The sequence below is a fragment of the Alligator mississippiensis genome, chromosome 15 (genome assembly GCF_030867095.1).
Source record: "Alligator mississippiensis isolate rAllMis1 chromosome 15, rAllMis1, whole genome shotgun sequence".
In the NCBI taxonomy this organism is placed as follows: domain Eukaryota; kingdom Metazoa; phylum Chordata; order Crocodylia; family Alligatoridae; genus Alligator; species Alligator mississippiensis.
This window is the reverse complement of record NC_081838.1, coordinates 36,052,044-36,079,207: the sequence shown is the minus strand read 5'-3', so window position 1 is coordinate 36,079,207 and position 27,164 is coordinate 36,052,044. Positions and strand designations below refer to the sequence as shown.

At 46.5% G+C, this 27,164-nt stretch overlaps 1 long non-coding RNA gene across 2 annotated transcripts in view; it reads left to right on the top strand.

Annotated features, from left to right (window-relative positions):
• The window catches only part of LOC132245755 (uncharacterized), a 33,020-nt gene extending 12,248 nt beyond the window's left edge, over nucleotides 1-20,772 (top strand). Inside the window, exons 3-4 of one of the 2 annotated variants that reach the window (XR_009457472.1) lie at nucleotides 2,698-3,342; nucleotides 20,210-20,772. This is a non-coding gene — a long non-coding RNA (uncharacterized LOC132245755). Of the gene's footprint in view, nucleotides 1-2,697; nucleotides 5,005-20,209 lie in introns of those variants that run through there. The other variant, XR_009457471.1, reaches the window with a different exon arrangement.
• The last annotated feature ends 6,392 nt before the right edge of the window (nucleotides 20,773-27,164 follow it).

The window sequence follows — 27,164 nt, the reverse complement described above, 5'->3', positions numbered from 1 at the left end:
GAACAATGGCCATAAACTGGTAGATGGTGGTTTCAGGTTGGATGTGAGTGTGGCAGGGCACTCAGGTGCCTGCTCCTAGAAGAGCAGGACCTGCCTGGGGAGAGCCCGAAGAGCCAGGCGGGAGCCCAGGGGCAGGTGGCCATGGCAAATGGCTAAGGCGGGAATTAGTCCACACCTGCACCTGGTTGGCTGGCGGGAGGGGCGGGGCCATGGGCCCAGGTAACCCCAGGCTGACACGACGGGAGGCAGGTCTCTGCTGGCAGCTGAGGGGGAAGGAGCCCTCTGAGGTGAGAAGGGAAAGAGGCCTGACTCACCTCTGCTCCGGGCAATGGAACGGGGCAGAGCACACCGTCGGTAGCCTATGTTAAGTTATAGCCCCGGGGCTTATGTTTTGTTTGAAGTTTTATAAGGCCGGTGGTTTGGGTGAGGCTAGTCGGGGAAGGAGGAGGCCTCATTGGGGCCCACTACAGAGTAGAGACCTTGGTGCCAGAGAGGGCTCAGAGACAGGGCTGCGGAGAGCCCAGTGAGGGCAAGGGGCCGAATTACAATGAGGCCGAGGCAAGACAATGACAGTGCCATCTGTGAAGCTTGGGGCATGGTAAAGGGATGGTTGGAGCCACGCGTACAGCCCATAAGGCTAAGGTGCCCCCAAATGCCCATTGTGAAACAAGGGTTCCGGGAACCCACGGGGTTCAGTAAGTCCATCAGACCGTGTCCCAGAGGACTTAAAGGCAGGCTCCCTATTTTCATATTTCTCATCAAAGGTGTGGCGAGAGAGAGCTGAGGGTGCCCATCTGGCCAAATTGGCATGGTCAAGGGGCCTTAGGAGAATGCAGCCATCCTTAAGGACCCCGTCCTTTGACAGCAAGGAAAAACTAATTTGTGGTACGAGTGACCAGAATCTGGAGTAGACTGCCCACGGAGGTGGTGCCGTCCCCAGCCGTGCAAGTCTTCAAGAGGAGACTGGGCTTGCTGGGATCGGTTGATCTCAGCAGTATTCCTGCCCAGAGCAGGGGCTGGGCTTGATCTTTCAAAGTCCCTTGCAGCCCTTAATTTCTATGATTTCTATGATAGTTTCTTCTGGGATTGTAGGCAGATTTAGTGTTTTAAATGTTGGTTACCTCACCGGGAGAGATTTCAGAGTAAGGGAAAGTAGAGTGTAATTCTTGTATCCTCTGCAGGATAAATAGGAATTAAATGCATATTATGGGTTTTTACTGAGTCAAACTGTGAATCCTGCCTTATTTTGATTGTTCAGGTTTTATGACCGGAGCCTCTTATTCTTTTTAATCTTAAAATAAAAGAGAGGGAAGGGGGGGACACACTCCAATTACAACTTCAGAAATGTTCTTTGTAACTGGGAATAAAAAATATCAAATGAGATAGGAATGAAGCAATACATTGTCTTTGCTTGTTACTAACTTGCAGTTATTATTTTCATTAAATGTTCACAGGCATAATTTGAGTTATTTAAATCAACATGATGACCTAGTTTTAAAATCAGTTGGAGGAGAATATGTCTTTAATTATCTTTGGTGATTGCTTTATAAACCCTACAGAGGACATAAATGTAATCTAATGTAAATGTAAGGCAGCTGCACCAGCAAAAGACCCAACAAAATGTTTGTTTTTTTTGTGGTAACTTTTGATATGGTACCTAACTTTCAGCGAATAGAAGCAGAAAGTAAAAAGAGAATTCCAGATCTGATGCACAGTACTCTATGCATCAAATGCCCTTTATAAATGGGAGAGTAGCAGACTCATACCCACAAGTATATTTCCTGCACTTTTGGCAAATATTGTGATTACATAAAATAACTCGATGATAGCCATGAACCAACCACTGATATGCTGGAAGTGGTTAGTGGCTGCCATCAAGTGAGTCTTCAATCCAAAGACTGTCATAGGCCTCGTCAAAGCTAGTGGGTTTTCTACTGTGCTCAGTGAAAGGAACAACTAAGAGAAAAATAGGGTTGAAAGTTACTCTTGAGTTACCCGACCCAACCTCCCTGCCTGAGTGTTGCTCCTAAATCTTCTCTGACCAATGCTTATCCAGCCTTCCCTTGAAAACTTCCAATGAAGCAGTTTCCCCAACTTCCCTGTGTAGTCGGTTCCACTGCCTTAACAGTGTTCAGATGGCTTTTATTAGGGTCATGGCAACCAACAGAAAGTATGGCTATATTCTATACAGACTTTCCGGTTGCCTCTCTGCAGTGGCAAAAGCAGGTTGGTGTTACTCTGATGGAGAAAGAAGGTCTTATGGATGGGGGCCTGCTGTTTTAGAGGAAAACTGCCAAGACTGGCATTAATAGTTTTGATAGCTATGGAAGCAGTTAGTAAATAAGAATGTAGAAACATGACATTTCAGAAGTTGTTTTATGAATATCCATGGCTCTTTCAATACATCTAGACGTGCCGGGAAGAACTACTGTTTTAATAATTCCTAACAGGAAAAAAAACTCTGGTTGCATCTTGACACCAGCTAATTAGTTCTGAGCTGGAATGCATCGGACTGCCAAAGCATTTAGCCTGCTGTTCTTCATCTGTCTTATATTTTAAATGGCACTGAGGCTAATAAGCAGTTGTCAATGCATTTATTTGGTGCATTAACTGTCTAAAACACTTTGCACTTTTTTAGTGGTGATTCATTTGAATTTTGAATTGATGGTTGAAAATGTTCTCTGATTTTATTCTTAGGTGTTATGAACAATCTGCTTTATGTAACCGAGACTGAGCAGTTAATGCATCCCAGCACAGATCCAGAAGTACAAGATAGAGCCTTGCTGTGGGCTTGTGGTGGCACCTGTCCCAGTCACATGGTCATTTGGGCTGTCGCATCATTCCCTTGCATGGCATGAGTTGCAGAAGCTGATGTATCTTAAGTATCCCAGCTTGAGAGGATCCTTTTTTGAACAAGGATTTCAATTGCAGTTTTTGCTCGGAAGAGCATGCAATACAAAACACTGGATCCTGATCGTCAGGAAGCAATACATAGACTTTTTCTCCCAATAGACTGAGTTCTCTTACAGAAAATCATGTCAACGTCTAATTGACATCGATAGCACAAAAAGTGTGATTGACTGACAGGCTTTAATGGAAGAGAGCTGGATAAGACCACATAAGCTCTCAATAGCACTGTTTTAATTTCTTCCTGAAGATGGAGGATAAGAAGGAACACTCTCTGCCATCACTTCCCAAAAAAGTCACACCACCTACTTCAGTGAGAACAGCAAAATCTTGTGGGAAGAGGGAAGTGTCAACAAGCTAAAACTTTTTTTTATCACTGGTTCGTGGCCCTGGGCTCAGTGGATTGAAGAATACCCAAAACCGCCTCTATTCTGGGTAAGTTCTGGTTCTGAGATCTCAGCGTTTTAATTACTATCATCCAGCAGCTTCAAATGATCCCTGTTAACTTTGCATTAATGTAATTTAAAATTGGTCTCAGTCACTAAAGTGTGCTAACGTATTATCATCTAGGAATCTGCATAATATGCAGGATATTGTCCAATGAATGGGATGATGCTTTTTAAATTACGCCAAATATATTCCCAAACCGCCAAAGATAGGAGAGGCTGAGGAGCAGAGGTCGCTAGGGGGATCTCAAACTGAACCTTAATTTCTGGATGTATTTATAAAATGGTGAGGGCTGCCATGGCTCAGAAACACCACTGATAGATGGATAGAGATACAGGCCTGATTTTCAGTGGGGTATAAATGGTTTTAATGAAGCTGTGCCATTCAGCTTCAGTGGATGCCAGCAGAGCTGGGCCAGTTTGTGTCCCATAAACTGTGTCTATAGTCAGAAGTAAAAACGGACTGAATTCAAGAACGAGAAGTTTGTGGATTTCTGAAATAAGCTAATTATTGTTTTGTTTTGTTTTTTAAACATAACAGTATTTTTGTATGTTTGTTTTCCTTGTTGTTATAAATGGTCCTTTAGTACAAATTTTATTGCAGAGGAAGCAGGCCCCTCTCCAGCATCATGTCAGACCTTGAAACTCAGTTCCTCTAGGGAAATGAGTATGTTCTCCCCAGATTTGTAAATCTAGATGTGTCTTAGAAGATATTGGACTTGATTTTCCTCTCACCTCACCAGTATAAACTTAGATGGCCATCAGTGGAATTACATGTGTTGATGCAAACCTGATGTGACAAGACAGTAGGACTCATTCCAACTTGATCTGATTGAAATGAGAGGAATTGGGATTGGAGCTCCTTACAGCTGGAGCATGGGTGTATCTGTGGGCTGATTTTTTTGCTGCATTATGAGGCACTCATTTGTAAAATGGTTATGCCGCCTTGCCCGTATTGGCCAAAACTGGACCCTATCATAGAGTGAACTGCTGTTCTGCTGATGAGATTTCAGCTCCCGAAAAGCTTTCATGATTTATGCTACCCTTTTGTTTTTTTGTTTTTTAAACCCTGATTTCTATCCCTGAGTTTGTAAGACATGTCTGGTTGCATTATACCTTGTCAGAATACGATATGTGGCCTAAGGGGCACGCACCTGAAAATAACGGGGAAAAATTTACCTGATGCAACACATGCTACCCTACCACAGCTGCTGATCTTCATCATGATAGTGCAATGTGAGAAAGCTAATAGATGCCCGCAGCCTGGCAGTTCTTGCCTTGCACAGCACCAAAATTTGTGAGTTCCTGACATCCTCAAGTCTAAATCAACATGACACATGCCATATCCTTCTTTAAAAAAAAGAAAAAAAAACTAGTCTTATTTTTGTCTTATTGGAGTCAGTACAATAGAAAAGACTTTTTACCTTTAGCACAAGTCTCATTTTACAGGTATTCTTTTGGCTCTTTCTTGTCCTTTCATCCTATACATTTGTCTTCTTTATGCCCTGAAAGAAATAGATGAGAGAGACCTGTAGGATGTGCGCTGTGTTGCACAACGTGGGGGAGCACATCTCAAGTGATAAAATCTCCAGGATGAATAACCTTTTTACAATGAGTGGAGCATATTAAAAAGTCTAGAGCTGGTTCTGAATGTCTGTTGGAATTGCTTGCCTAAGTCCATAAAACCTTTTACCTGGGTGTTCAAGACTTACAATTACTGCTAGTTTAAGTTGATTGGACTTGACAGGGTTGGTTGGGTAATCAAACCTTGGTTTTCATCACTTACTTGTATCCACAGAGCACCTTGGATGCACAATTTTGCACCAGAAATTATTTTTTGTTGTTGCTATACAAACACAAAACAACACAATGCCCCAAAGAGCTTACAATCAAAGTAAGGAAGTGAGTCATTTTTGCTAGGACTGCAGGAAGAATTGTCTCTTCATTAATCACAAAAGACATGAACTGCATTCCCTGCAGCTTCTGTGTGTATGGGTCCTTTTAGAAGATAAAATGGGAAGGCAGAGAGAAAAAGAGGGGTTTGCACACTCTAGCAAACACATAAGCATGAGCTTAACTTTTAAATATACGAGTATAGTCCCCTTGAGTGCTTTGTTGGATCTGGGCCTAGGGAAAAAGGAGAAACATTCTCCTGTTCCCTATGAGGCATACGGTATGCTTGGGTTTAAATGATTCCTTCCCTCTGATTATACTGAAATAAGTTCAAAGGAATCTATTGCAAATATCTAAGAGAGTGCCAGTAGAAAACCAATCTACCTGGTGGGCTGAAGTGCTGTGTTAACCGAGGATGCCAAAGCCTCAGCGTTTCTCATTCCCTGGATTTTTTTTTTTCTTCTCTCTCTGTCCCAGAGAGAGCAGAGAATTGGTCACAGGGTCAATTCCACTGAATTACATTGAAACCCTGTGACAGGTAGGGATCTGGTGCCATGTTAGCAGTTCTGTACAACCCACTTGCAATTTCTTGCTTGGTACAATTCACAATATACTCTCCAAAAACTTTCATTCATTCACAAACAGTCTACACAGCAAGTTACTTTTCTGTCAGGGTTTTGTGACCATGGGTTCTGGCACTTGGGGCATCTATCTGGGAAGGAAACAAAGTGGGGAGAAGCGGTTTCAGAGCTTTCTAAGGATGAATGCAATCAGATGTTTCTTCTGTCACTTTGGAAGGGTATCCGTCTCCCCTGTGCTTTGTGCTGGAGGCATGTGAATGACTTCATTGACAAGAGAGTACCAGGCACTCGACTTTTTCTTCTACTTTGGTTAAGTTTGTCAGCCTCTGAGATTGGCTTTCTGTTGCTTACAGGGCCTCTCTTTCCCTCAGTCTTTATTTACATTTTATTTTCTGCAAAGATAATGCATCTCAAAATCTAAGACCAAAGGAGCCCAATGACAGACAAGCTGCTTTTTTATCATCATTGGAGAATTGCTGTCATTTGCTAAATATGTGACCCTCTCTCTCTTTTTTGCTGTCTTTGCATTTTCAAGGCAAGATAGGAGTGCAACTAGGGAATCAAAATATTTGCCTTACTGAAAGCAAGCTGCTCAGAGGGCCCACAGTTCCCTGTCTAACCATTCCCCCATTAAAATAGTCACAAGTTCTGCCTTCCTGCTTAGTAGAAATACATGGTCCATGCTACCAAATATTTCTGCCACTGCACAAGAAGCTCAGTTGGTGTTAGATTGTCTTGGACTTCCATGCTCTTGTGCTGATTTACATCAGCTAAAGATCTGGCCACTGTCATTTAATCTTTCCCAAACATTTGTCCACAGAGACTTCAAGGTGCTTTCTTAAAGGAACCTAATAAATCTGCTGCATGTAGTCATGGCCATTTCACTGGGAATGTCTGTAAAATGGCTGTACGAGATGGTTAGATGCACTTTCACTCTGCATAATAGGAAAAGAAGGAAACAATGAAACATTACCAACATTATTGGTCACCATAGTAAACAGCTGTCTCCTCCTACCATTGGCCTAGCTGTGTTGAGTGCAAGTTATACTAAAAGAGAGATTTAAAGGAAAAGAACAGGTCCAGTGTTGTAGGTGTTTATGGAAAGCCCCTTGTCTGTCTAAAGGACATGGGTCAAAGCAAGGTTATTCTTTGAAAAAATAGCAAGTATGCAATGGAGGCTGGTATCATGGGCCGAGAAGATTGAGCAGCTGATCTCTTGATAAATAGCAGGTAGCATGAAGACTGGCAAAGAAGGTACCCAATGGGATTTGTAGAGCATCAAGAAAATCCTTAAAAGCTGGGCACCAGGCAAGCTTAGTAGGTTTTGTGAATGTCACGTAGCACACGTCTGCATTTGTACAGCCCAAAATATTGGTGTGAATCTGGCTTCTTACCCATACAGCCATTCTTCACTTGTGCTGACCCCACAATTGACACTAGCAGTAGTAGTACAAGTAAAGAATAGAATAAATATATTAGCGATGGGAAAAAAAGGATAGCACTGCTGTCCTTTTTTTCTCACTGATGGACTCAGTATATCATCGGTTGCCTTATATTGATGTTTTATGAGCCCCAGCAACAATACGAAGAAGCAAAAGGTAAATATTCATAGATTGTCAGGCTGGAAGGGACCTCAGAAGATCATCGGGTCCAGCCCTCCTGCACGAGGCAGGAAAGATAACTGAGGTCAGGTGACCCCAGCAAGGTGACCGTCTAGTTTCCTCTTGAAGATTTCCAGGGAAGGTGATTGCACCACCTCTGGAGGGAGCTTACTCCACAGTCTGGACACTCTAGCTGTGAAGTTTTTCCTGATGCTGAGCCTGAAATAGTCTTCTAGGAGTTTGTGACCATTACTTCTGGTTTTCCCCAAGGGTGCCCTGGTGATCAGTTGTTCATCGAGCCCTTGATGTATTCCCCTGATGTAGTGGTAAGCTGCTACCAGGTCCTCTCTCAGCCTTCTCTCTTTCACGCTGAAGAGCCCCAGGTCCCTTAGCCTTTCCTCGTATGGCTTGCTGTGTCAGACTGATCATACAGGTGGCTCTTCTCTGGACTCTCTCAAGCTTTGCCATGTCCCTGTTGAAGTGTGGTGCCCAGAATTGGATGCAGTACTCCAACTGCAGTCTCACCAATGGCCAGGAGAGTGGAACGATCACTTCCTTGGTTTTGCTGGAGATGCATCGATCGATGCATGCTAGAGTATTATTTACCCTGTTGGCTGCCGGCTCATTGTGGTCTATTATTACCTCCAGGTCCCTTTCATTCATAGTGCTCTTCAGTTTGGTGCCATCAAGCCTATAAGTATGTTGGGGATTATTTGTCCCCAAATAGAGCACTTTGCACTTCTCAATTTTGAATTTCATCTGGTTCCAATCCGCCCAACTTGCCAGCCTATCTAGGTCTGCCTGTATCTCCGGTCTATCTTCAAGCATGACCATGCTTCCCCATAACTTGGTGTCATCTATGAACTTGGCCAGTGAGCTCTTCACCCCAACATCCAAGTAATTGATGAAGATGTTGAATAGCACTGGACCAAGCACTGACCCCTGAGGGACACCACTGGTCGCTTTTCACCAAGACGACATAGACTCATCCATTAGGACTCTCTGGGTCCTACCCCACAGCCAGCTTTGTAATAACCTAACTGTTTTGCAGTTAAGCCCAGACAGCATCAGACTGTCATTCTCTAGCAGCATCGCATGATCACCACAGGCTTGTGCCAGTTAGACCCCCAAACCACTGCATAGAAGGCTTTTGATGTGAAATGTGATGGCACCTGCTAACCTGCATGGACTTTCTGTTGGTGGAGTTTTAGTTGACAGAAGGAAGTGACACCTGATAGGTTTTTCTTCTCAAGCAGCTAAAGAAAGAAAGTCAGTGTAGTGTTTAGCTGTAGCAGGGAGGCAAGGCAAAAGGAAAATGGTAGGTGAGGTGTGTTTCCCTATGAGCTGCCAGGAGGAATTTGGGGTGAGTCAGCCAACTCCTCCATGTACATCAGCCACCATGCAAACTGCAGCTCATCCAGCTTCCTTCAGGGCATCTGAATCCATAATTCCTTTCCCTGTAATAGTGACTAGATCAATATATCACATGCTCAGTGTGGTCAGCTTCCACATCTCAGTGTGGACCCTTGTTTCCAGCCTTCTTGAAATCTTTCCTGCTCTGCAGTGTGTACCAACCCTGAATGCTAACTGCAGAGCATGACCTGAATTCAAACTCAACAATGCAGAAGGGAATCCTGCTCCCTCAGGCTGTACTGCAGAGACAAACTCGTGATTCCTCTTTGTCTTACCAGTTACCCTTAATATCCCAAATTCCTGCAGGATAACACTGGACAAACACTTCAGCGCAACTTCAGGAAAGAGGGTGCGCTTTTGTCTCTGCCAACTCGCTGCAGACCCAGAAGTAGTCTTGGTGTGTGTATTTACAACTCTGTATTCTTACAATTCCCTTTCTCCTTTCAACGGGCAGGCTGCAAAGCCCAATGAAAAGGAACAAGCTGTCAAGGAGACTCTGCTATTTTCCTCTCCAAACTTGCTTTTCTAAATCTATTTATATTTGATATTCTATGGCGTGCTTGTGGGAATAGAAGAGGCCTTTAGTGACAGGAGGTAAAAAGAAGAACTTAAATCATCTAATGCCCCAGAGGGAATTCTTCTAGACTTTGAAGCTCAGAAACTCTGAACCCTGTAGGCTTAATGAACGTGTGAATGTAAGATGCTTTATACTTGAGTTGGGCCCCTTAATAACTCCATACACATTTTGATGTACAGTACTAAAGAGGGCAGCAGGTAGACTGTAGCTTTGAAATTTGTTTCTACTTCATTTCTTTCAGATCATCAAGACTTACTATTCCCTAGTAGCTGTTACTGTCTTTTTAACTTTAGCACCAAAGTCATTTTATGTTTCCTTTCAATACTGGAGTCCTATTTACTGGTCATGAAGTTGAGCTGGATCCTGGTTAAGAGCTCTCTGTCTTGTGTACATGTTCCCTGCATTTTGCACCCCTCCTCTTATTAACTTCAACAGAGATCAGAGGACACAATTAAAGTCTCTGTGACAGGCTACAGGAAGAAAAAGGTTATTATTGACCAGATCACTTTTTGGAAACCATGTTTTTTCTTTTATAGCTTACATGCTAAAGGCTTCTTCTGCAGACTTCTTATCCAAAGGAGTGCTTGAAGAATTGCTTTGCCAAAGCAGTGAAGGAAAATGTTTTCTTGGCTCACTTCTCTGTTACAGTGAGTTCCCTTTGCGCCACTGGAAGCCGGTTTTTTTTTTCAATTTTTTTTGCCTTACATTTTTCAGATGTTGCAATTTATTGGCAAAAGTTGAAATTCTTAGTGTAGGTAAAAGAGTACCATTTTTTGATGATCACTATTAAAAAAATCTGTCTACACTTACTCCCTCTGTGATTTTTGGATACAACAGTTAAATCTTTTGGGATAAAACAGAAGGCAAGGGGCAGTCCCTGTATGAAAGACTGAATGGACACCAAGTTGATGTCACCTCTAGAAAGACACAAAAGCCTATGGTAGAAAACCTTTCCGGAAATTCAGTCAGTGATATTAGAGTAGCTGCTCTTCAACAACAAATCTTTAAAAAGCAACCAGACTATCAAATTGTGGAACAATAAATCAAACTGAATAGTGATAAGTATAGTCTCAACAGAGGTTATGGAGTCTTATCTCATTAACTGGCATGGCTTTTATAACCCCTATTAACTCTGAATGGGTTAACTCCTTTGTTTTTCCTTTGATCCTTTCAACTCACCATCATCTCTCAGCAGAGGCCCTGCTTTCCACCCCTCTTTCCCCATCTGGGGTATGATGATAAACTACATCCAAGTAGAGGGCCTGATGGCAACACGATGGGATCACATATGGTGGGATAGCTCCTATAAAATACCACAATGTTCCAACTTCCAGAGGAAGCCAAATATAGGGCATCTCAAAACCCTAGCCCCTGCGGCCTTGTGGGTACTTCTTGGTTGGAGAAAGGCTAAAGGACCTCACCCTGACAAAAACATACCCTTGCTGAGGGATTAGGCAGTCAGCAGCAGGTTTGATTTGTTGCTCCCTGGCAGAAGCTACAGCCATCGAGGCACTGAACATCTGGACTTGGTCTGGCCTTTGGATTCCATCTCAGTGGTCTAAAGTGGGGGTGGTACATTTTGGGCAGCCTCCACTCCTCCATACTCTGACCTAGGTGTATGCCTTACGTCTCATAGTCTATAGTTTCATATTTGTTAGGGTTGGAAGGGACCTATTAGATCATCGAGTCCAACCCCTGCCCTGGGAAGGATTGAGTGCTGGGATCAGATGACCCCAGCCAGGTGCCTGTCCAATCTCCTTTTAAATACCTCCAAGGAAGGGGACAGCACCACCTCTCTTGGAAGTGTCTCAGTGTGATGGTCTCAAGACTGGGTACAAGTGGATTCATCCATCACCTGACAACCTCTTGGGCATACACCATGATCCAGAGGATCGGCAGTTGCCTACAAATGACCTTATCTCTTTCTATTTAGTAGTCCCCACCCTCTCTGCAAGTCCATTCACAGCATCTAAGGAAGCAGACTAGCCTACAACAGCTTGTGCCTCTCTGAATGAATTAGGCTATAAGGAGCCCTACTGCCGTGCCTTCTGCCTTGAATAACATGCAGTGTGGTGTTAGTTTCCCATCAACAGAGGATGATTATCACACTTTATTACCTTACAGCATGTTGTGAGATTAAATTTCTCATCAGATAAAGGAGCATTGAGATCATAGATTCATAGATTCATAGATGTTAGGGTCGGAAGGGACCTCAATAGATCATCAAGTCCGACCCCCTGCATAAGCAGGAAAGAGTGCTGGGTCTAAATGACCCCAGCTAGATACTCATCTAACCTCCTCTTGAAGACCCCCAGGGTAGGGGAGAGCACCACCTCCCTTGGGAGCCCGTTCCAGACCTTGGCCACTCGAACTGTGAAGAAGTTCTTCCTAATGTCCAGTCTAAATCTGCTCTCTGCTAGCTTGTGGCCATTGTTTCTTGTAACCCCCGGGGGCGCCTTGGTGAATAAATCCTCACCAATTCCCTTCTGTGCCCCCGTGATGAACTTATAGGCAGCCACAAGGTCGCCTCTCAACCTTCTCTTGCGGAGGCTGAAAAGGTCCAGTTTCTCTAGTCTCTCCTCGTAGGGCTTGGTCTGCAGGCCCTTGACCATACGAGTTGCCCTTCGCTGTACCCTCTCCAGGTTATCCGCATCCCTCTTGAATTGCGGCGCCCAGAATTGCACGCAGTACTCCAGCTGCGGTCTGACCAACGCCCGATAGAGGGGAAGTATCACCTCCTTGGACCTATTTGTCATGCATCTGCTGATGCACGATAAAGTGCCATTGGCTTTTCTGATGGCTTCGTCACACTGCCGGCTCATGTTCATCTTGGAGTCCACTAGGACTCCAAGATCCCTTTCCACCTCCGTGCCACCCAGCAGGTCATTCCCTAGGCTCTAGGTGTGCTGGACATTTTTCCTCCCTAGGTGCAGCACTTTGCATTTCTCCGTGTTGAACTGCATCCTGTTGTTTTCTGCCCACTTGTCCAGCCTATCCAGGTCTGCCTGCAGCTGTTCCCTGCCCTCCGGCGTGTCCACTTCTCCCCATAGCTTTGTGTCATCTGCAAACTTGGACAGAGTACATTTCACTCGCACGTCCAAGTCACTGATGAAGACATTAAAGAGTATCGGTCCAAGGACCGAACCCTGCGGGACCCCACTGCCCACACCCTTCCAGGTCGAGACCGACCCATCTACCACGACTCTTTGGGTGCGACCCTCTAGCCAATTCGCCACCCACCGAACTGTGCAGTCATCCACATCACAGCCTCTTAATTTGTTCACCAGTATGGGGTGGGATACCGTATCGAAGGCCTTCCTGAAGTCCAGGTATACGACATCCACCCCTCCTCCTGTGTCCAGGCGTTTCGTAACCTGGTCATAGAAAGAGACTAGGTTGGTCAGGCACGATCTGCCCGCCACAAACCCATGCTGGTTTCCCCTCAGCATAATTTGCCCTGCCGGGCTCTCACAAATGTGAGCCTTGATAATTTTTTCAAATACTTTACCAAGGATGGAGGTGAGACTGACCGGCCTATAGTTGCCCGGGTCCTCCTTCCTCCCCTTTTTGAAAATGGGGACCACGTTAGCCCTTTTCCAGTCCTCTGGGACTTGGCCCGTGCGCCACGAGCATTCGAATATTCCTGCCAGTGGCTCTGCAATGACGTCGGCCAGTGCCTTCAGCACCCTCGGATGGAGCCCATCTGGGCCTGCCGACTTAAAGGCATCCAGTTCTTCCAAATGACTCTGCACCACCTCAGGATCTACGCATGGAAGTCTGGCGCCTTGCTGCTGCCTCTCTACAACCCCGGTGAGAGACTTGTCGTGCCCCTCGCTTAGGAACACTGAGGCAAAGAACTCGTTGAGGAGTTCAGCCTTGTCCCCTCTATCTGTCACCAATTGCTTCTGCCCATTTAGCAGGGGTCCTATTCCTCCCTGGGCCTTCCTTTTACTCCCTATATATCTAAAAAACAATTTCTTGTTGTCCTTTACTTGGGTTGCCATCCTCAGCTCCATGGTAGCTTTGGCCCGCCTAACTGCCTCCCTACAAGCACGAGCAGAGGAGGTATATTCATCTTTAGTGATCTCACCCTGTTTCCACTTTTTATGTGCTCCCCTTTTGGCCCTTAGGCTGCCCTGGATTTCTCTGGTCAGCCATGGAAGCTTCCTGGCCCCTTTCCCTCTTTTGCCTCGCTCGGGGATCGTCTTGCTTTGTGCCCAAAGGATCGTTTCTTTTAGGCACAGCCACCCTTCTTGGGCTCCCATCCCTTCAAAACTCCTACTCTGCAGTGCTTCCTTGACTAATCGCCTGAGTGCAATGAGATCAGCTTTCCTAAAGTCTAGCACTTTCACCCTACTAGTTACCTTACCCACTCGTCGTCTTATGTTGAATTCTATCATAAGGTGATCACTGTCTCCCAGATAGCTACCGATTTGGAGGTCCCCTATCATGTCATCTCCCGTTGCCAATACCAGATCCAGTATGGCATTCCCCCTAGTGGGACCATACACCTCCTGTGTCAGGTGGAGGTCCTGTACACAAGTTAGAAACCTGCGTGAGCGATGGGACCTTGCTGTCTGCGTCTCCCAGCAGATGTCCGGGTAGTTTAGGTCCCCCATGACTACCGCCTCTTTAGCTTTTATGGTCTCCGAGAGTTGCCTCAGGAGCCCCGCATCTATTTCTTCCCCTTGGTGTGGGGGTCTGTAACAGACCCCTACCACCAAATCCCTTTCTCCTTGCCCCCCATGTAGCCTAACCCACAATCCTTCTACTTCCTCAGCCTCGGATTCTGTCTTGATGAGGGTTGATGTATATTGCTCACTGACATAGAGTGCAACCCCCCCCCCCCTTTCTTCCCTGACCTGTCCTTTCTGTACAATCTATAGCCCTCAATATGTACCGCCCAGTCATGGGATGAATCCCACCAGGTCTCTGTTAGCCCCACTATGTCATAGGTGTTTAGTGCAAGCAGGAGAGCTAGTTCATCCTGCTTGTTCCCCATGCTCCTAGCATTAGTATATAGGCACTTGAGCCCTGCGACTGGCGCCTTTGCTGCCCCCCCGCTCCCAGTCCCATGGGGCCCATTGTTTCTTACCTTCTTGTTCCTTACCTGTTCTGTTGTGCTGGCCTCCCCATGGCTTTCAGGTTCCCAATGTTCTCCTTCTTCAGGCTGGGCTGTCCTTGTGGGTGCCACATGGTTTGGTGGTCCACAGCTTCCCCTGCCCTCGTACTCCCCTCCCCCCGACGAGCCTAGTTTAAAGCCCGCTGGAGGAGATCCGCCAACCTAGAAGAAAACACACGCTTACCTTTGGGGGACAGGTGAAGAGCATGTCCCTCGTCGTGATGTGCGGGTCATGGTCCAGGAAGCCGAAGCCTGCCTCGAGACACCACTGCCGAAGCCGCCAGTTGGTCTCTCGGATGCAGTTCTCCTGCCGTCTTCCTCGTCCGGTCACTGGTAGGATGGAAGAGAAAACCACCTGGGCACCGAACTCCTTCAGCACGCCGCCCAGAGCACAGTAGTCCGCCATCAAGTGATCGGGGGTTCTCCTGGCCGCATCATTAGTACCCACATGGACTAGGACCATGGGGTAATAATCGGTGGGCTTGATCCTGGCCTGGATTACCTCCGTCACATCCCGAATCTTTGCTCCAGGGAGGCAGCATACCTCTCGTGCCGAGGGGTCCTGGCGACAGATGGGTCCTTCCGTACCTCTCAGGATGGAGTCTCCTATGACGAGCACACGTCGCCTCTTCCTCTGGGTCATCGTGGATCTCTTGATCTGTTTGGGGTGTGAAGAACGTGGTGTTTCTTCTTGCCCAAAGGTGTCCTCCTCCCCTTCCATCTCCTGCAGGGTCGCCAGGGCCTCGTACCTGTTCACCAGTCGGACTGGAGAAGCTGGTACCAGTTCTCTGCGTGCCGCTCCGGTCCTGGCTGTGACCGTCTGCCACTCTGCTGTGGAGGGTATTCCCCGGGGTGCTTCTTCCTTTGGTGCCTGGGCCTGCAGGGAAAGGAAATAACTGTCAATTTCATCCTCCGCCTCCCTGATCCCCCTCAGCCTGCTAACCTCCTCCCGGAGCTCCCTCACCTGCGCCTCCAGGGCCCTAAGACGGGCACCTGCTGGACAGGTGTGGGGGCCCCCAATCTCTGCTCCCCCCGGCCCTGCTGGGGATCCCCCACAGGCCAGGAGGTAGGGGGACACCGGCTCCCCCATGGGCTCGGTCTGGGTGGAGGCCTCAGACCTGCCCCGGGTAGCCTTGTCCCCCTGGGCAGAGGCCCTAGCAGTACTCCTCGTAGACACCATTCTACAAGCTGCTGTTTGTAGACCTGCGCGGTGTCTACGCCCTACCCCTACAGGAGTCCCACTCCTGGCCCTCCTGGCCTGCCCTCCGGCGCGAACGCCCGCGCAAACGCCGGCGTGCTCTTACAGAGCGCACCTGTTTGCGCGCTCTGTTCGCGCTGCGCGGCTCGGGAGTGCGGCTCCCTACCGGCTCAGCTATATGGGACCCGGGGGGCTTCCCCTCCGGATCCGGCTCAGCTGCGCCGGGTCCCTCCGCCCCACTTACCTTCGGGGGATCAGCTGCTGCTGCCCCCGCTGCTGATTCCTCTGTTGTTGCTGCTGCCGCCGCCGCCTCCGGTCAGTTGGTTGGTAAGAAGGGCACACGTGCGTGCAGGACACACGTGTGCTGCCTCCTCTCCTTCCCGCTGCTGGTTCCCGAGTGCTGGGAACTACGTCACTCCGTGGCTTTAAAGCCCGCGGTTTGAATTACCCGCCCCGCTCCAACGGCCAATCAGACGCCCCGGTCTACCCGGGAGTGCCTGCCGGCAGTTTTGCCTCTACGCTCCCCCGCTGGGGGGATCCGCTGCCACAGGAGCCTGCTCCCCCAAGGGTTAGCCCCGGGGGTGCCCCCTGGCCTGGGGGGACAGTCCCCTTCCTAGCCCTCCCTGTTTGCGCGCTCTGTTCGCGCTGCGCGGCTCGGGAGCGCGGCTCCCTACCGGCTCAGCTATATGGGACCCGGGGGGCTTCCCCTCCGGATCCGGCTCAGCTGCGCCGGGTCCCTCCGCCCCACTTACCTTCGGGGGATCAGCTGCTGCTGCCCCCGCTGCTGATTCCTCTGTTGTTGCTGCTGCCGCCGCCACCTCCGGTCAGTTGGTTGGTAAGAAGGGCACACGTGCGTGCGGGACACACGTGTGCTGCCTCCTCTCCTTCCCGCTGCTGGTTCCCGAGTGCCTGAGGCACTCATCATGTGAGGCTCTGATTCAGAAAGACATTTAAGCCTTCGTTTCAGAGCTTCCTCTCGTGCCAGAGCTTCCTCTCGTGCGTGGATGACCTCTACCTGACTCAAGAAGTCTATGGGCCAACGAGAGGCAAAGCGCTGCTCGACCTGGTGCTGGCTACTGGGGAGGACCTAGTCGGCGACCTAGTGATCGATGGGAAGCTGGGTGACAGCGACCACGAGCTGATCACCTTCACCATCCGCCGAAAAGCTGGCAAGTCGGTCAGCAACACGCAAGTCCTTGACCTCAGGAAAGCCGACTTTGACAAGCTCAGGAGGCTTGTCAGTGAGGCCCTAAGGGACTGTGACTGCAGGGAGAGGGGAGTTCAAGAGGAGTGGTTGCTCCTCAAGGGAGTGATCCTCAGTGCACAAACTAAGTCTATTCCATCTCGGAGGAAAGGCAGCAAGAGGGCACAGCAGCCCCCCTGGCTCTCCAGGGACCTAGCAGAGCTCCTGAGGCTAAAAAGAAAGGCCTACAAAGGATGGAGGATGGGAGTCACCTCCAAGGAGGATTATTCTGCACTGGTCCAGTCCTGTAGGGAGCAGACCAGGAAAGCCAAGGCTGCAACTGAACTCCAGCTAGCTTTGAGCATCAAGGAAAATAAAAAGTCCTTTTTCAGATATGTGGGGAGCCGGAGGAAAAGCAGGGGCAACGTTGGAGCCCTGCTGAACCAGATGGGGCAACTGACAACTGACGCCCAGGAAAAAGCCAACCTATTAAATAGGTACTTTGCGTCGGTCTTTCATCAGCCCCATGGGACGCCCGTGCCTGCTACGGGGCCGGGAAGTCCGGGTGAGGGTGATCCCCTGCCCTCCATTAATGCTGACTTTGTGAAGGAACATCTTGAGAAGCTGGATACCTTCAAGTCAGCCGGCCCTGACAATCTTCATCCCAGGGTACTCAAGGAGCTGGCGAGCATCATAGCCCAGCCTCTAGCGCGGATCTTTGAAAACTCTTGGCACTCGGGTGTAGTGCCCGAAGACTGGAAGAAGGCCAACGTGATGCCTATCTTCAAGAAAGGGAGGAAAGTGGATCCGGCTAACTATAGGCCCATCAGCCTGACTTCTATCCCGGGGAAGATCTTAGAAAAGTTTATTAAGGAGGCCATCCTTAATGGACTGGCCGACGCCAACATCTTAAGGGATAGCCAGCACGGGTTTGTTGCGGGTAGGTCTTGCTTGACCAATCTCATTTCCTTCTACGACCAGGTGACCCATCACCTGGACAAGGGAGATGAGATTGATGTCATATATCTTGACTTCAAAAAAGCCTTCGATCTGGTGTCCCATGATCGTCTCTTGGAAAAAATGGCCAATTGTCGCCTTGGGTCCCCCACCATCCGCTGGCTGGAAAATTGGCTCCGGGGTCGGACCCAGAGGGTAGTAATTGATGGAAGTCACTCATCGTGGTGTCCTGTGACCAGTGGGGTCCCCCAGGGCTCTGTTCTTGGACCCATACTGTTCAACATCTTCATTAACGATGTGGACACTGGAGTCAGAAGCGGACTGGCCAAGTTTGCCGATGACACCAAACTTTGGGGCAAAGCATCCACGCCAGAAGACAGGCGGGTGATCCAGGCTGACCTGGACAGGCTCAGCAAGTGGGCGGACGAGAATCTGATGGTGTTCAACGCTGATAAATGCAAGGTTCTCCACCTTGGGAAGAAAAACCGGCAGCATCCTTATAGGCTCGGCAGTGCTATGTTGGTTAGCACTATGGAAGAAAGAGACTTGGGGGTCATCATTGACCACAAGATGAACATGAGCCTGCAATGCGATGCTGCGGCTAGTAAAGCGACCAAAACGCTGGCTTGCATCCATAGATGCTTCTCAAGCAAATCCCGGGACGTCATTCTCCCCCTGTACTCGGCCTTAGTGAGGCCGCAGCTGGAGTACTGCGTCCAGTTTTGGGCTCCACAATTCAAAAAGGATGTGGAGAAGCTTGAGAGAGTCCAGAGAAGAGCCACGCGCATGATCAGGGGTCAGGGAAGCAGACCCTATGATGACAGGCTGAGAGCCCTGGGGCTCTTTAGCCTGGAAAAGCGCAGGCTCAGGGGTGATCTGATGGCCACCTACAAGTTTATCAGGGGTGATCACCAGTATCTAGGGGAACGTTTGTTCACCAGAGCGCCCCAAGGGATGACGAGGACGAATGGTCACAAACTACTACAAGATCGTTTCAGGCTGGACATAAGGAAGAATTTCTTTACTGTCCGAGCCCCCAAGGTTTGGAACAGCCTGCCGCCGGAGGTTGTTCAAGCGCCTTCATTGAACACCTTCAAAATGAAACTGGATGCTTATCTTGCTGGGATCCTATGACCCCAGCTGACGTCCTGCCCTTTGGGCGGGGGGCTGGAGTCGATGATCTTCCGAGGTCCCTTCCAGCCCTAATGTCTATGAAATCTATGAAAATAACCGAATAGTTGCATTCTTGTGAAAATTTTCATCAGCTAGATGAGGGGCTCTGGAAGGCTTCCCTAGAAAATATTTCCTCTTCTTGGAAAGAGTCCTTTCTGCCATATCTAGTTATGATATTTTTTTCCCCTTTTAGTGCTTTCAGTTCCCTGTGATGCCTTCATTTCTCCATTCCACAAATGCTTATTCCTCGGCCAAGAATTGGGGAGACCCTGTATGGTGACACTAAGTCACACACACTGATGCTGGATCACCAGATCATTCCTAGGGTCAGTCTGTGTCCTGCAGCCTATCTATAGACCCCCTTTCTATGAAGTGTGCTGGTCTCCTCTTTCTGTAAAAGTTTTCTCTTAATTCTAAAACATTTGAGGTGGTATTATATCCTGATGCTTAAGGGCTTTATATTCCTTCCATATTTTTTTTTCTTTGAAAATGGTATTTAAGTACCTGTCTGCATTTTTAGCAACTTGATTTTTTTAAAAATCAGGCCCTCTGCCTTTGAGAGCTGTTGTCACCATAAGCTGTATGGGCCAAATGAGAGAGAGAGGATAAAAAAAAAAATAATCCTGGTGAGGTTTGAATTTGCTACCTTTCAGGCTTGAAGAACTAAAGTCATGTGTCAGGGATGGATAAGAAGTGTTTACTGAGAGGCGTTACTTTTAATTTATTACCTCATACATTTTCCATGAATGTCATTATGTGTATGCAAACGTCTGATCGCACTAAGTATCTATTTGAATGCTGGCATATTTGACTCCTTGTGTTTTGAAGATCTAGTCTCATTGTATCTAATGACATGTACTGACATTAGAATCTGTTACTGGTTTGGAAATGCGGTTCAGCAGCTGCGGACTCCAAATGTTTAATTAGAAGTCAGGGCATAAATTTAATGGTTTATCAGTGTTTTGGCATATATTTAACAGCACCTGTATGTCAAAGACCTTAACCGTGTAGCATACAAAGTGGTCTTGTTTAGTGATCACTGATTCCACATCATTTAAATGTTAAGCTGAAAAAAAATTAAGGGAAAATAATGGTACGTAAATTCTCGAAGGAGAATATAAAGTCTATATGATGTACATCTCTATTTTGTATCCTCAGTGTTTTGCAGTTTGACAAGGACATAGATAAAGTTACCCTTTGCCAATGGCAGTGGAGCACTGATTAAACATCTAGGAGCAATTATGAAGTGGCTGGTGCCGGCAAACTGTGATAGCCTACCGGTTTCATGTGAATCTGTTACCTACACCTGTAAATCCTTGGTTTGTTTCCAAAACCTGAATTTTCTCCTCTTTGGCCCAGTGTTAGAGATCTTCTTATTGAATGATTTTTGAGTGTCTGTCTTACTTTGAATTTAATATTGCAGAATGTTAGTGTTTAGTATTGCAGTGTTGCAGTATTGCAATGTTTAGTATTTAAGTGTTTAGTATTGCAGAATTTTAGTGTTTAGTATTGTCTCTGTGTGGAAGTCCTTTGGTATTTTGAAGAACCCATTGTTTAAAAAGACAAGTATTTTAATGGTTGAAAGGAAGCAGGAGGAGGTGAGATCTGGCTGCTTTATTTCTTTATTTGTCTTTCCATTTATTTATTTAACTGCCTCATGCTATTTTATGGTTCTTTTGTGATTGAAGTAAAAGTTCATCTTTACTTTAAAATAGCATAAGTTTCTGATCCTCATTATGGCAATAAAAACATTGAAAACATAAATCATAAGGGGTCCTAACCAAAGGCAAACACGAGAATAATCCATATTAAATTTAGGTTAAAATTTAGATTTTTTTTCTCCCAACTTATGTTTCTCTGTAGTCTAGGAAGCTTTAAATGTGGGTTCATGCCCTTAAGGCATGTGTACGTTATCTCCATTCCTCATTTGGTACCACTGCTGTGAAGCTTGTCTGTCCCACTTGTATGTGCTCAACATTCACCGAATTCCAGAATTGAACTAAAGTAGTAGCTAGCATCATGTTTAGAGCGTGCCAATAAGCGTGCCCATGGCAGAGAAACCAAGAGCGGTGCCGAGCACTATTCTAAGGTTGCTCCGTTGCCTCCTTTCTGTGATTTGGCACATACAAAGCAGGAGCCAGGTGGTGGCATATGATTCTTGGCAGCACTTGTAGACATGGCACGGGGGCAGTGCAGACAGGCCCTCATTAACTCATGCGGGGTTGTAAAGGGCAATTCAATGGTTTTAATCACCTTAGCGTGTCTCTAATCTACCACCAGATACTTCTCATTTGAATGATGGTATCACTCTGTCCTACTTACTACTAGCATTGGAGCAAAAAAAGGGCTGTTTTCACAAAGAATCATGGCAACGCTTTTATTTGTATGAATGTGTTGAGATTTTAAAGGAAGCCTAAGGGGATTAGACACTTAAAAGCTATTGAAATTCAGTGGGAGTTGGACAACTCATTTTCTCCTATCAACATACCAGTTTGTGTACATCATCCTACCCTCATTGAAGTCCATGGCATCATCCCACTGACTCCAAGAGTGCTTGGATTACACTTGAGGTGGGATTAATGATGGAAGCATTTATGAAAAGTAAAGTCTCCACAAGCATATACTTTCACAATGGTTCGTGACAGAAGCTTTAAAACTGTAAGAGAGATTTAAGAATCTCCTGTGATGACTTCAAGCTCTTCTGTTTGCTGTTGTTCCCTTACTGACTTTCAGGACCGTGTGATGTTGGTGACGGGTCACACAGCATAACGGGTGCGAATGCTTGAAGTATTTTTTACAGAAAATGGATAGGGGGAGATATGTTTCTATCAAACATGTCAAATAAATCACATGTGCCCAAGAAATCTTCTAAAAACTGAATCGGTATATGAATAATTTGTGAAGGGAGTGAGGACCACATTTGTAAAATAAGTTTGTGTTTTTCTAAGCCTTAATTGGATACTTCAGGCCCCAGTAAATTGTGTGCCTAACTCGTTTCAGCTTTATTGGCAGTCTCATCTTGAATTATTTGGCATGCATGCATTGTCTCGATCTACTGTCAGTGAACATGCAAATAGATCACGGACTGAAACAGGGTTCCTCAAAAAAATAATGGAATAATGAAATTTTCACAAAACATTAATTTGGTATTTATACATATGCATGTAGTGATATGCTTACAGATTACCTTAACAAAACAAAATGTTCATCATGAACCCAGTTCTGTTCATGGTGCTACTGCAAAATTTATTTAAGGGTATTTTTAAAGCCCTTTTTGATCTTTAGCAGAAAGATCCTTGGATGTGAAATCAAGTGGTGTTTTTTAGTTTTAGGGAGATTTCTGCTATTTAAGAATTACTTAGCTTTGTTTGTCAGTTAGAACTGGTCTTTCCTTTAATTGCCAGAGTTAGCTGAGTACCTTCTGCTTCAGTGGTCATTAGCGTTTCTCTTGTTCCTTCTTCAGTGAGAGGAATTTGCAGACTTAACTGTGAAACTACTTTGAGACTGAGGCTGCTCTGAGTACCTTCCCTCATTGTAAATCAGCTAACAGAACTTGGCACATCTTTAAGCACTGCAGGAGACTTCTTTGCTGGGAGTTTTGCCAGGGAAAATGGGACTGGATCTGGGGCCTGTGGAGATCTAGAAATTAAGCACATGCTGACATGCTTTGCTGGATCAGTGCCTTGATCTCCTGGTATTCTCAGTATGATCTGCAGTGATTGCCTTTGCCTTTCTTGTACCTTTAGAGTCACCACCACATTTGGTCATTATGGGCTTTCCATCCTTCTTGAGTTGGTGCATCATTATTGACTGCTGCCACATGTGCCACCTGGCTTTTTTTTTGGCATGGGTTTTTTTGACCCAGGGATCTCCTGGGGTTAAAAAAAACCCTCTGCTGCAAAGGAGCATATGCAGCTCCTGATTTCAGGGACTCACCTGGCACCTGGTTTTTGCTGCCTATGACATATAATTTCCAGTCTGTAAGCAGTTCTTGTCCTGTTCGCAGCTCCTTGAGGAATTGAACTGCTTCTCCTGGAAAGGCCTTGTAACCTTTGAGCCATCATTCCTCTGTGAGTTTACTGCAATAACCTGTGTTTTGAGCTTGTTTGCAACATTTGTTAAAACAACATAAATGTCTGATTCTGTTTGTCAATGAGGTGCTAAATATTTCCAGAATAACAGAGAGATACTCATCTCAGAGCCTTATTTTTCATATTTATTTTCATGGTTCCTTATGTGCGATACTATTGAGTGTGTCTTGGCTGTAATCATCAGAGTTGCCTATGTGATTTTAGAAACACAGTTAACCTTTCCTTTGTAGTAAGTTGATGGCCCAACCTTGGCAATTTCAGCCTTCAAGTCTTGAATTTAGGTCTCTGGGAGCAGTTCTGAGAGCTGGTGCACAGGTTTTCTGGGAGCTCCAGTCAAAGAGTGGGAAATGCAGTTAACTTGTTAGAGCATTCAAGCCAAAGATGAGTACTTGGGCACAGTTCAGGAGTAAATAAACTAAATAAAATGTCACCTCTGTATTACATGGAGATCATGCTGATGATTGATTCAGTGGTTCCTTTTGCCCTTAAATCTGCAGATGGGTGAAGTTGACTGATTTGCTTCACAGTTTTGATCGGGGTCTGAGGGAAGCCTTAAAACAAATGCTATGCAACAAGCTGAGCATTTCTCTCTTCCTGGAACATGGCAGCAATGTGCTGGTTCTCATGTGGCACTTCTGCGCGATATGAAGTTGAGGTGTATGGGATCTATCATAGCAAGTGCTGAGTGCCTCTTACAAGCTGAGGAATGCTTAGTTCCTGGAAGGTGAATAGAGCTGAGGTTTCTCAGTTCCCCCAAAGGAGAAAGTCCTGAGGAGCCTTGGCCTTCCACAGTGGGCAGTGCCAAGTGCAAAAAAAGTTCTGATAAACCTTTACAAACACTCTGCATGGAGGCTGCGTATGCAGGACAAGGGAACATCACAATCATGCTGCCTAATCCATGTTTCCCAGTTTCTTTTTGAGAAGCAAGGTGGCAGTTGGACTCAACATTAGCTTTCCAGTTGATTAAAGTTGGGATTTTTTCCACCCAGAAAGTCTGCAGAACATCCAACCAAACACAAAAAAGGTTCAGAAGTGTCAGTAAGAAGATCTGTGCTCTAATCAGGAGGGATGTCTCCTCTGAGCTGTATTAGTTGCCAAGAAACTACTTCTGTAAGAGTGAAAATCTCTAACCACTCCTAAAATAATTGACTGGGTGGATACAGCAGTGCTCAAAATGATTTCCTGGAATGGACACATAGGTAACCAGGATGGTGAGCATGATATAAATGCCTAGGCAGATGGAGATAGCCAACAAAATGGGCACCCTCAGCTAAATGGATTCCTACTCTGTTGGTGTTGAGAAAGCAGCATAGCGCGGTGAACAGCACATGGGGCTGCAGGTCTGGAGACCCGGTTCTTACTTGAGCCCTGCTGTTTAGTCTCATGGTGGTGTTGGGCAACTCACTTCCCCTCTCATTCCCCACTTGTGTTGTGTCAGCTGTGTCTATTTGGCCTGTAAATTTTCTACCAACTGTTGCATATTATGTTATTTTTATAGTATCTGGCACAAAGCAGCCTCCTTCTTAGTCATAGCTGTAATAATAATAAAATTAGTTTCCTTTGAAGCATAGAAAATTAGGGTTGGAAGGGACCTTGTCCAACCCCCTGCTCAAAGCAGGACCATCCCCAGCTAGATCATCCCAGGCAGGGGCTTTGTCTACCTGGGGATTCAAAACCTCCAAGGATGGAGATGCCACAACTTCTCCAAGTTAACTTGTTCCAATGCTTTACTACCTTCCTAGTGAGAGAATTTTTCCTAATATCTTTCATGGGGCCAGATGGCTACCAGACTCTCATTTACCTCATATTGTCATTTGTACTGGTGGAAAGTGACTGAGAACACCTGGTATTTTATGTTCATTCTGCAAGTGTCAGTAATGCAAGGGATATATATATAGATGTAAATTGGCATATTGACAATAAATATTCTGCCAGAGGATGAGGAAATAGTATGTTATATAGGTAGAAACACCACTTATGCACCGCCTGTATTTATGGGGCGAGCTGTGCATTTGTGTACAGTTGTGGGTCAGGTCCTCATCTGGTGAAAACTGGTGTCACTAGCAGGGAGTTAGGCTAGCTTTGGGATCTGGCCAGCTGGGATGCCTTGTCAGAAATTGTGCTGCCTAAATATCAGGTATAAAAATGTTTTTTGGAGGGGAAACTCTCTGGTGAAAGCATTGTTACCAATGCTGGACCATGAAATCTGTTCTACCAGCCAGCAGCTAGGTCACACCGATCTGTACCAGTCATATAAAGGATGTGTTCATTTCTAAACCTGTTGGTCAGCAAGTCTGTATTTCTTCTACTGCCTTGGATAAAGCTAAAGTTGGGAGCACAGACATTTTTTAATCTCTCTCCTGCTTCCTATATATAATGTAACATTTTCCTCTGTATTTACAGAAGCTTAAAATAAAATGTGTGGGATATTTAGTAAAACACACTCCCAGACCAAGGTCTTTTAATAATATTTCCTTTCCAAGCCTATGATCTTCAGGAACTGGGCGCTAGGAGAGTTAACTGTGTTTATTGTCTCCTGCATGTCTACAGTCATCTTGCAAGCCCTGCTGCTGCAAAAATTATCTCTTCCCTTAACTCTGTAGTGTACACGGCCCCATTTTTTTAAAAAGCAAAAGCAATTTTGCTGTCGTCTTCATGATTTAAAGCTTTGTTCCATGGTAAAACACAAAAACAACCTCGGAAGATTTAAAAGCTGTACCAGGTTTTACAATATTGAGAGCTTGGGCTCATACTTCTAGTAGACTTTTCTTGTTGCTGGTAAAGGCCAAAGGCGTGCGAGAAGTTTGCATGGTGAAAGACACCCCCTGGACTGAGAGTACATGAGGGAAGTTCTGCATAGACTCTGCATTAGTGGAGATACCCAGAATGCAGTAAGTTAAGCACGTGATTAAGTTTTTGCAGCATTGGGGTCTATGGAAATGAGAGAAAGGGGGAAGAGACTCTCTCAGGGGGAGGCCATTACGGGCCGTATAAGGAGTTTTGTTGAGCTGGTGTGAGCTGGGTCAGGACCCCACCCCCCTCACCCTGTCCCCACGGCACAGCAGTTCAACAAAACTCCCTGTGTGTCCCCATCCTGTCCTCTTGTCCATGCACTCTGCTCACGTCGGGTCCCAGCTGATCTCCACGGAGACCCTAGGATTGTGGAGTGGCGAAAGCGTGGGGCTGAGGCCTAGGGCAGAGCCACAATCCACTCCCTCCACACCCCTGCCTGGAGACCTGGTGTGCATCACAGGGGTGTGTACCACAGGAGTGTGCAGGCAGCAGATCATGGCTTCCAGAAGGGCAAATAAAACTCTGTCATGCATCAGCCGATGTGTGACCAGTAGATCCAGGGAGGTGCTCCTCCCTCTCTATTTGGTGTTGGTGAAGCCTCAGCTGGAGTCCTGCATCCAGTTCTGGGCACCACACTTCAAGAAGACTGTGGATAAGCTCAAGAGGGTACAAAGAGGGGCCACTTGTATGGCTAAGGGCATGGAGGGCAGGCCCTATGAAGAGAGACTCCAGAAACTGAGGCCTGCTCAGTCTGAGGAAGAGAGAGCTGAGAGGTGGCTTGATAGCTGCCTACAAGTACCTCAGTGGGGAGCATCAAGAACTAGGAGAGCAACTATTCACCTCAAGGGGGGACAAAGACCAATGGGCATGACCTAATAGAGGGTAAATGCAGGTTGGACATAAGGAAAAACTTCTTCTCTGTAAGGGTCACCGGAATCTGGAACACACTCCCAGCAGAGGTGGTGCAGTCAACCTCCTTGGAGGTGTTCAAGGTGAGGCTGGACAGGTACCTTGTTGAGCTCATCTGAGCCCAACAACTTCCTGCCCACGGAAGGGGACTGGACTTGATGATCTTGATGATGGTCCTTTCCGGGTCTGTGTTTCTATGATTCTACACACTGGGGAGTGCTCCTGCACACCTCCCAGGGCTCCCTGTGCTGCTAGAGATAGCCAAATGCCCAGGCCACCCTTGCCACTTCATCTTACAGCCAAAGGCATCTGTCAGCTGC